Here is a 9592-nt window from a genome sequence, read left to right on the forward strand (position 1 = left end):
TTTTTATAAAATTAAATTTTGGAATCCAAGTTTGTGTAAGTTTTTTATAAGTTATGATAAAAATGTCCTGAAACGTGAAATTGAGAAATTAAATTTTTAATGACCTTGAACTGTCAATGTCGTATTTATTTTACAAAGGATATTACAAATTAATAAAAACATTTATCAGAAAAACGGCAACATACTCGTAATTTTACAGATATGTAGAATATTTAACAAATAACTCACAGTAATTATAAATTGTCTGCTAAGCGTAATATCGAATAAATTTCAGCGTGAAATTCATCATCTAGTTATTTTTTATTTTGACAGATGTAAACATCAGGTCTGTACTCTATTTGGGGCGCATGAAGGGCGCTTAAATATAGTCGCGGGAAAAATTAAATTTGAAATAATATTTATTTTTTTCAGAAATAATATATAGAATAATGTATGCCTGTATATGAAGTATATATATATATATATATATATTATAACGCAAAAACTATACGCTAATTTTTGCGCTACAACTTCGTTCTCTGCCTTTAGCCTCCAGTCTCAATACTAATAGGGCGCCAGGTAATTTTTATCACTGGAATCACCAAACCAGTAAATTACGAAAATTTTGATAATTTTTGATCTGTGGAGTTATTTCCTAAACCACGCATAAATAAACTGGATAATTTTTGATCTGTGGAATTATCACCAAAACCATGCAGAAGTAAAATTCAAAACTAAAACTAAAATGTTCAAAACTTACAAGCAAAACAAGACAGAGACTGGAACACTAAGAACAGAGTTACGGTATGCCGTGGTGTCGCTCAGTGTGTAGGTTTATGGAGAGAGGGAGTGGTCCGGGTTAAATCATCCCAAACTCGTGTAAATTATTAGCGGATTTGCAATTTTTATTTAACAATAAATAAAATACTAGAATATAATACAAATAATCTTACTCGCTATAACAAAATACTGAATCCGAAAAATACAACAATTAGGTAAATCCGGACGAAAAAATTAATGCAACGGGGCCGTTAAGCCCACCTCCGTTTGACTCCTCCCATCTCAGGAAATAGCGAGACTCTGGTCGAAGTGGAGCTTGGAATGGATCCCCCAAGGTACCAGACTTCAGCTCTGGTGAACTGCTTGCATAGGAGTGGTGGGGGGCAAGTTCTTCCCCAACCCATAAGGGCTACCTCCACTTAGGAATATAATCACCAAGATTTCAGACACGCCATTATAAACACTTGCCCTCATCCATCACCTAGTGATCTCTAATCTGCGAGCTTTTTGTGGCCGCCATGATGTTTTAAGGCACGAAATGGCGGGGGTTGCCCACTCGCCAGGTAAATCCGGACGAATTAATTAATGTAACGGGACCTAAGTCCACCTCCTCCACGGAAGCCGATACCTCGTCCTTCTGGGCATACTCGCGTTGCGTGTGGTCCCTATTTTTATAATCAACACCACCATATATTATAAAACCGAAATATGAACATAAGCCCACATTAGCTTACCCATTAGGCATGCATTGCATGTGGGTGCCTCACCAACAACCACCACGAGACCGACCTCATTTGGACCCAAACACTCCTCCCATCTCAGGAAATAGAGAGACTCTGGTCGAAGTGGGGCTTGGAATGGATCCCCCATGGTACCAGACTTCAGCTCTGGTGAACTGCTTGCATAGATTAGTGGTGGGACGCAAGTTCTCCCCATACCCTATGTAAAGGGCCACTCCACTTGTTTCTTTCGGGTTCCCAACAAGCAATATAACGGTGGGCCCCGGCTACTTCGTGTCCAGTAGCCACGAACCACAGTTAATAAATATCTCCCGAATTTAATTATTAATTAATTTAATCATAGATTTAGGTGGATTACTACTGGTTCTGAGTCGGGAAACTTGATATTCTCAGAGGTGAGTCGGCTCGTCCTGCACAGTAAAAAATATTGTGTATTTGTGTCGAAAACGGTTTGTGTTAAACTAACACAAAGTTTGTGTCACTTTTTGTAACATAAAAAATGTGTTATACACTCTTTATTAATACATTTGTGTGTTACTATGGAATTCTTTGCGCCCTCTTGTGGCGATATTTCAACATAATCTTTGTGTTAAAAAGGGGTTACACAAAGTTTGTGTCGAAATTTCAACACAAATTTTGTGTCAACCGTTTTTAACACACAAACTGTGTTGATTTTACACAATATTTTTTACTGTGTGAGCGGGACACGCGGCTGAAATTCAACTTAAAATCTATAGGACTCTGGTGATAATTGATATTTAATACTCAAATAAATGTAAATTATATGTTTTATTTAACCAAATCCCTTGTACAATATTCCCCTTAACTCTATATATGTGTATAGTTATGACAAGTAACTTGAGGAAATTTATTGAGTGATATGCGCGGGAATAAATATCGTGGCAAATGAGCAAAATTGGCGGAAAATTTATCGCGTTGAAGAGAGATGATTTATATGCAAAATATTATAGAATATATATAAGTGGCGACCAAATATCGGGACTTACTGCAGGTATCGGTCGACGGTCCATCCTCCGGGCCTCCAGTGGTGATGTCCTTGAGGTTGACAAAATCCAGGCACGACGGCGCAACGAATGGTTGGAGATGGATATCCAAGACACTGCAGCACTTAGTTTACTTAACCACACAGCAAAAGAAACCACTCAAAATTCACTGGATTAAATTTTTGGAATATACTTAAAGAATTTGTTTTGCAAAGTAACGCAAGAAAAAAAACGACCGATCGGTGGGCGCACTAGAGCTCCAGTGTCGTCTTCTGATTGATTCCTCTTGGGTCACAGCAATTATCCGCTTGTTTCGTTCGTCCCCTCTAAGATTTTCTACTTTCCCCAAGCCATGTAGCACACTAATTAGTCAAGCCAAATTAAAGTTGGGCGGCTTGGGGGGAGTAAATCCAGACGGCAACTTGGCATCTAAATAATGCGCGTCAAAACCTTGTAACTAAATTAATTAAAAATAATTAATTAAAATAATTAAATAACTGCAGCCAGCCGATACTCAAATAGTACTCGGTGAACGAGAACAATAATCTTAAATTCATTACTCTAGCATATTTTCTTTAGCAAAATCGTACGACAAACGTACCTGGATCTCATTTTGACGTTAATTAGGCAATAATTAACTTACTGACTAACATATTCCTTATAATTATTTCATAAAAATAATATTAACAATAGATCGCGAACATGACTCTAAACTGTAACTACTTTCTCATAATTTTTCACAGATCGTACATCTGTTCTTGAACTAAAACCGTAGCATAATACCTCAAGATTCTAACTCGAACTCGACTAATTATTTATAATAATTATCTCATACCTGCACGGAAAAAAAAAAATTCGTTCTCATAACAAAAGACGGGATAACGAAAAATTTTGTTATACTGACAAACATGATTAGCTTACGGTAACAAATCAATTTTTTATAATAACAAATGAAATTGTGTCGTAATTAAGAAGCCTATTTGTTATGAGTACAAATGATATCAATATCATCGTATTTCAAAGCAAGCATTTGTTGCTCTAAGTAATTTTAGCTTGTGGGGACAAAAATTTTGTTAGTGCTACAAACTCATTTTGTTATTTTAACAAATCACTTTTTTTACTGCAACACAACAGTTTTGCTGCAGTTACAAACCATTGCTAGGCGCCACAAACGATTTGCTAGAGTTACAAAAACATTGTAGTCATAACGAATGCTTCATTATCCGTATATTAACGCAGAAATTTGTTACTGTAAGTTATCTTATCTTGCGGTTACAAAAAATTTTTTTTCCGTGTGATTACTGATGGATAAAATATCAAGTAACGTCTCACACTGTTTAACATAATACTTCTGTAACGATAATTCCAACGTATAGCTTTTTGAAGCATCACTCCTGAACACGTCTGCTCGCTTCGAGCGACCAGAGTCGAATCCCTGTACTGTACTCCCCAAACTAAAAACATCATCGCCATTTATGCCGGCTCTCTATACTTTACTCCATAACTCCAACTCGATATTGAGCATGGATATCCCAATGTGTGCGCTCTCCTGGACTTGGCTTCGGTGAGATCGCAGACTAAATTCTAAAATTTAAGTGACCAACGGTTACCCTCAGCAGCACACTGGTCAAAGCTGTCCACTGTGGCCTACCAACAAAACCCAAAACTCCGAAAATGACCCGAAATAGCGGCTTCCACAACGATAGTGGTCACTAAACCATCGCTGAGTCCTGCCAATCATAATAGCAAAAACTGATCTCATACACCTAGTCCATAGTCCTTATTTTGGAGCGCTAGCATTTCAGCTAGACCTCTGCACTCCACATGGAAGTCTCATAGGGTCAGGCAAGCATTCTGACATCAGATATAACCGGGTGGCAATTACTTGAGCCCCATTCCACGGTTGCTCCGACTTTTCCACATACTCAATACACCAAAAACTGTAAATTCCAAAACTCAAACTTTATCTTTTACCAAACTCTAATCTCAACCCATATCCCATAATAAATTTTCTGTAGCCAAACGTTACTCCATATTTTATTCTTAAACTATAACTCAATCACCAAAAAAAAACTGTATAAAAATTGTAATTTACTGTAGCTAAACTCTAAATCTTGAGTTACCATGCTCGGTTATGCCCCAAAATCAGTTGGTGCTTGTGACGTCAACTTAATCCAAGCCTCGTCCAAAAAAATAACGTCACAATATATATATATATATATATATTAGGGTGGTCCTTATTTTGGACATTTTCGAATTTTTATGCTCCCAGAAGCTTATGTGGTTCGAAATAAATAAAAAAAAATATCCTCAAAGTTTCAGGTCTCTATCTCAATTTTAACCCGTGCCGCACAGCGATGTAAGTTTCCCATTTAAATAACACGGGGTTTTTGGCATTGAACAATTAATTTTTTATTCCGGCTAAAGTAATTGTTTGAAAAATTTTAAACTCTGTAGACTTTATCCTTATAATAGCAGCTGCTCCTCAGAATTTTTACAGATTTTCAGCTACTATAATTTTGGGGGCACAGCATGATGAAAAAAAAAAAAAATTATTTTTTTTATTTTTAGTTAAAATTTTTTTCAAATAACATATGAAATCACTCTGCATCCTTACAAGAAGTTCTTACTTTTTTTCATTTTTGCACCTAAGTGGGTGAACGGTATATCTTTGTTGCACTGATACAGTATAATCAGGAACTTTGCATTAGTGTGCAGTAAAGTGTTCCTTAAAAGGATTTTTTGAATTTAATACGATCACCTTACAAACGGTTTCAATTACGAAAGAAAAAAAATTGCCTTCAAGTTTGAGCTCTTAATTCCAACGGGACCACGTGCCGCAAATTTCGTTTTCGTGATTTTTACAATTTATTTTATTTATTTATAAAAAAGATCGATTTTATTAATAATTTATTATAGTTATAAAACTGTAAATAAATAATTATTTCGATATTATAATACACACAACTATCAACCTTTTGTTTATTATTTATTGCTTAAAACAAATAATAAACTTAACGGTGACCAACTTATTTAAGCAAATATTGATAGAAATTTAATTTATTGATAATATTTATTAAATGTTAAACTAAGGCGTAATATGATTAGTGGCATAGATATACCGATCTCAGATGTCAATTGAATGCATAATGTATTTTTGAAAAAGACACAAAGTCATATAGCATAAACAAAAATATTTCTTGAAAAAATCACAAAAAATATTTTGCGGTAACTCTTCTCGATAAAATTAAGAGCTTTAACTTTAAGGGAATTTTTTTTGTTGTAATTGAAACCATTTTGAGAGGTGATCGTAATAAATTAAAAAAATCATCCCTTTGAGGGTCACTCTACTGCACATTCATGAACTATTGCCTAATCTAGTGAAGTGCGCTTTAATTTTTTGCAAACATTCGTTTGTTCATAAGAAAAACTCGTCCAAAGCTCCCGATTACTGTATTAGTGCAACAAAGATATGCCGTTCACCCACTTGGGTGCGAGAGTGAAAAAAGTAAGAACTTCTGATAAGGATGCAGAGTGGTTTCATATGTTATTTGAAAAAAATTTTAGCTAAAAATAAAAAAAAAAAATTTTTTTTTTTTTTATCGTGCGGTACCCCGAAAATTATAGTAGCTGAAAATCTGTAAAAATTCTGAGGTGTAGCTGCTAATATAAGGATAAAGTCTACAGAGTTTCAAATTTTTCGAACACTTCCGTCAGCCGGAATAAAAAATTTATCGTTCAATGCCAAAAACCCCGTGTTATTTAAATGGGAAACTTACATCGCTGTGCGGCACAGGTTAAAATTGAGATAGAGATCTGAAACTTTGAGGAAATTTTTTTTTATTTATTTCGAACCACATAAGCCTCTGGGAGCATAAAAATTCGAAAACGTTTAAAATAAGGACCACCCTAATATATATATATATATTAGGGTGTTTCAAAAAAAAAAAATTTTTTTTTTTTTCAATTGTGTTGTAATGTTGAAAGTACATGTAAAAACAAAAATTTTGGCACCTATTAGAGCTCGTAATATTAATATTAAGGTTTCCTTCAATTTATTTGTAATTTTCCCATTTAAATAACACGGAAAAAATTTTTTTTTATTTTCGAATTTTAATTACTTCGGAATGGCTTGTTTACGCGACATCCCAGAGAGAGGGTTTATAGGAAATTTCACGCTCTACAAAAAACGTCTGAAGGTCAAAGTTCCTCAAATCAACCGTTCAAAGATATCTGCGATCAAAAATAATACTAATAAAAAATTTCAAATATTTTCCAATAAAACTGCAAAAAAAAAAATCATACTCTATATTTAGATTATATTTTTTTTGTAAAATCACTTGAATTCTGTTAATCTGAGATTTTGAACTTTATTTTTGCTTATTTACTCCATACGTAACTCACAAAAAGCACAAATACATAAACATAAAGGTTAAAAATATCAAATAAATGATTTTTGGGCTTCTTTAATAACAAATTTATTTTATTTTCTCTACTAAATACTAATAAATTTTATCGAACAATCAATTCTTTATAACAAAAATCTATATTTAACAAGTCATAAAATTTTTTCTAATTTGAAAATATTACAGTTTTATAAAATTACTAGCCGTTATACCCTGGTGGACGACTACGACGTCGCACTGCGCGTCACTGCGACGTCGCACTATATATATCAGAAAAATAGCTTAGTCGTCTCATATCATACAACAATAGAGTAAATTAATGATAACAGAATTGAAAAAAATTCAGAAATTTTAAAAACTAATAAAAAATACATTCAAAATATGGCGGTTCCAACTTCCCGCGTCTATCCAAAGTCGTACGACTTAGAAAGCGACTTAGAATTTTTAATGATAACGTGTAATGGAACAATTAATAATTTAACTTTTAGTAATTAAAATTCGATTCTATGAGTCAGATTAAACTATTAACGTCGATCCGAAGTCGTACGACTCAGAATGCGACATGAAATTTTTCATTCCCCATATATAATAAGATTATTCGTAATAAATGACATAGTCATTTTAATTTGACATTATCCGCGAAACATAAATACAATCGAATTACCAAAATGCATAGATAAAATGGACCATCCCACCATCCCTGTCATGACAGAACTATTGATGTCGACCCAAAGTCGTACGATTGGGAAAGCGACAAGGAATTTTTTACTGCCCATATAGAACGAAATTATTATTTATAGATTTTATGCTAATTACAATTCGATATTAATAATGAGTCATGAGTGTACTGAGATCCAAAAAGCCATAAACAGAAATGACCACCATATCATGTTTGTCTTGACAGAAGTATCAAAGTCGATCCAAAGTCGTGCGACTGTGAAAGCGACACGGTATTTATTATTTCATATATACAATTAGATTGTTATTGATAAATTTTTAGCTAATTATAATTCGATATTAATAATAAGACATAAGTGTACTGAGATCCAAAAAGCCATCAATGAAATTGACCACCATATCAAGTCTGTCTTGACAGAAGTATCAAAGTCGATCCAAAGTCGTGCGACTGAGATCGCGACACGGAATTTATTATTCCATATATACAATTAGATTATTATTAATAAATTTTATGCTAATTATAATTCGATATTAATAATAAGACATGAGTGTACTGAGATCTAAAAGTCATGAACAGAAATGACCACCATATCATGTCTGTCTTGACAGAAGTATCAAAGTCGATCCAAAGTCGTGCGACTGTGAAAGCGACAAGGATTTTTTTATCCCCATATAGAAAAAGATTTTTATTCACAATTTTTTCGCTAATTATAATTTGATATAAATGATGAGACATAAGTGTACTCAGGTCCGAAAAGCTGTACATAAAATGACCCAACATATTATCCCTGTCTTGACAGAACTATTGAAGTCGTACGACTGGGAAAGCGACAAGGAATTTTTTACTGCCCAGATAGAATTTGATTATTATTAGTCAATTTTAGGCTTATGATAGTTCGATATTAATAATGATACATGAATCTACTGAGATCGAAAAACCAATGCATAAAATTGACCAACATATCATGCCTGTCTTGACAGAACTATTGATGTCTAGTGAAGTCGTTTCGAAGTCTTACGACTGGGAAAGCGACAAGGAATTTTTCACTGCCAATATAGTATTAGATTATTATTAGTAAATTCCATGCTACTTATAATTCGATAGTAATAATGAGACATAAGTATATTGAGATCCGAAAAGATAAAAATAAAATTGACCAACATATTAATCCCGTTTTGACAGAACGATTGAAGTCGATCCAAAGTCGTCTGATTGGGAAAGCGACAAGGAACTTTTTAATTACCACGTGTAATAAAATGATTTGATAATTTCGATTATTCTAATTATAATTTAATGTAATTAGTGAAATATTAGTGTACTGGAGATTTTAAATGACATAAATGCAATCGACCAACATGACGAAACTATTCACGTCTATTTTAAGTCGTATGACCGAGATATTGACGTAGAACTTTTTGATCACCACGTATAATAACAACATTCGATAATTTTATTTATGCTAATTATACTTAAGTGTTAGTAGTGAGACATTAGTGAAGTGGTGTTCTGGAGAGCCAGAAGTAAAATTAACCAACATCCCGATGAAAAAAGATTTTGTCTAATCATATATGATTATATATGTTCATATATATGATCATATATGATTGTATATAATCATATATGAAGTTATATATAATCATGCATGATTATATATGGGGTCATATATAATTATATATAATTATATATGACCCCATACATAATTAGATCTGATCATATTTGGCTGTTATAAGCCCATATATAAGTCTATATATGATCAGATCTGATTATATATGTCTATATATAATTAGATCTGATCAGATCTGATTATATATGAGACTATGTATAATTAGATATGATCATACCTGGCTGTTATAACCCCATATATAATCATATATAAGTCTATATATGATCAGATCTATTTATATATAAGTCTATATTTAGTTAGATCTGATCATACCTGGCTGTTATGACCCCATATATAATCATATACAAGTCTATGTATGATCAGGTCTGATCATATACGAG

The sequence above is a fragment of the Microplitis mediator genome, chromosome 4, assembly GCF_029852145.1.
Source record: "Microplitis mediator isolate UGA2020A chromosome 4, iyMicMedi2.1, whole genome shotgun sequence".
NCBI classification, from domain to species: Eukaryota; Metazoa; Arthropoda; class Insecta; order Hymenoptera; family Braconidae; genus Microplitis; species Microplitis mediator.